At 41.0% G+C, this 1831-nt stretch overlaps 1 non-coding gene across 1 annotated transcript; it reads left to right on the plus strand.

Moving 5' to 3' along the window:
- Positions 1-1265: 1265 nt before the first annotated feature.
- On the plus strand, positions 1266-1336 carry trnap-cgg (transfer RNA proline (anticodon CGG)). The gene has a single exon. It is a non-coding gene; the product is annotated as a tRNA-Pro (tRNA).
- The last annotated feature ends 495 nt before the right edge of the window (positions 1337-1831 follow it).

Here is a 1831-nt window from a genome sequence, read left to right on the forward strand (position 1 = left end):
AAAGGATGGTGGTTCAAGTCCCACCCACGGATGTTTGTTGCTTAAATAACCTAGAGCGCCAAAGTCTGGTCTGTACCTTCTGCAGAAGACCCTAGGCAGCCCAAAGATAACCCAAGTGGTCTTATGTCTATTAGAGGTACAGTTCTGCAAACCATATACAATTATCTTTCAGTCATTGGTATGCAGGTCACTTGATGTAATACAAGCAAATACATAAGGCCCCACCCAACAGTTTGTGATACGTTGCGTGCAACTGTATGTCAATGATCAAGCTTGTTGCTGTGACCAAGAAACCACCAGCAAAATTACTGATACATCATCATTTCTGAAATTTTCTTGGATGCCAAATATTTGAATTGAAAGTCAGAATCCAATTGACATGTAAGACAGACAATGCACGTCCAGCTTCTCCATTTCCCATGAGTCAGCTTCCCAATTTCTGAGTAACAGAAAATAGCCTGATAAGCATACATGTGCAGCTCAACCTCAAAAAGCCATAAAGCAAATGCTTGTGGCTTAAAGATCGAGCTCCGCTCATAAAACATCAGACAGGCAGTCTCTGTGGCACAATAGGTCAGCGCAGTCGGCTGTTAACCGAAAGGATGGTGGTTCAAGTCCCCAGGACGTTTGTTGCTTAAATAACCTGGAGAGAGCCAAATCTGGATTTACCTTCTGCAGAAGACCATAGAGCAGCCCAGAGATACCCAAGAGGCCTTATGTCTGTGATATTAACAAACGTTTTTAGTCACGGTCCCTGGTGTGTCATGTGAGAGCTGTTATTTATACTATCACTTTTTACTGACAAATCAAGTCTTTGTTTTGGTAAATATTTTGTATCAAATCTTCCTGTTGTCAAATGATATCGTGGAAAGCTGAATCATGGCGTTGGAGCCAGAAAAGACCCCATGACAATCTACCGACCATAGTCTTTAAGTCAAGTGACAAATCCAAGCTTGCATTCCTCTTTCAAACTGCATTCTTTTTTAATACCAATATTCAATTTCTATTTTGACAAAAGTAGTCTGTCGGTCCAATCATAGATGGTGGAAACTAAGCTGATCTGCTGTCACTTTTGACCAAAAAATTCAAGTTCCAATGTTGGTAAAATGTTTTGCTTCAAAAGTAGTCTTTAGTCCATATAATCAGAAGCGCAATCTGGCAGTGGAGCCTAAAACACTTCTGGCCAAACAACTTCTTAACGTTTGGCTTTCGAGTCACTGACTGGTCACTTTACTTGATGAAATTGCTAATAACTATGTTTACGTGGCTCGTTGGTCTAGGGGTATGATTCTCGCTTCGGGTGCGAGAGGTCCCGGGTTCAACTCCCGACGAGCCCTGAAGCAAGGTGCTGTCCAACCCTAATCTGTACTTTAAAATCCAGTTTATTGTTAATTAACCCAGATTAGGAGCCAGCACAATTGTAGTACAGCATGTTGGCAATTTCATATCCTGCTTCAACTGCACGCAATAGAAAAAAACTGGGAAAAGATATAGGAACAATGAGCAGACATGATCTCCTTGTTCATTGTCTAGGTTTATGATTCTTACTTAGGGTGCTTAGGTCCTGATGAGACTACTTTGCATTTAAGTAGAGGAATGGATTGAATAATCTGGTTTATTATTGAATGATGGAAAGAGTGTCACGCGCGAGGCAAATTCATCATAATACTACTATCACTTCTTAGTGGCAAATCAAGTCGCTTTCCAGCCGCTGCATTTATCATGTACGATCATTCTTACGCTCTGATTGGTGTGATACGAACGTTTCATGATATCACTTAAGCCTGTCGTAAAGGATTTCTGCGCTCATATCTACCCCACCTCTTTTTTT

The sequence above is a fragment of the Etheostoma spectabile genome, unplaced genomic scaffold (assembly GCF_008692095.1).
Source record: "Etheostoma spectabile isolate EspeVRDwgs_2016 unplaced genomic scaffold, UIUC_Espe_1.0 scaffold00018949, whole genome shotgun sequence".
Classification (NCBI taxonomy): domain Eukaryota; kingdom Metazoa; phylum Chordata; class Actinopteri; order Perciformes; family Percidae; genus Etheostoma; species Etheostoma spectabile.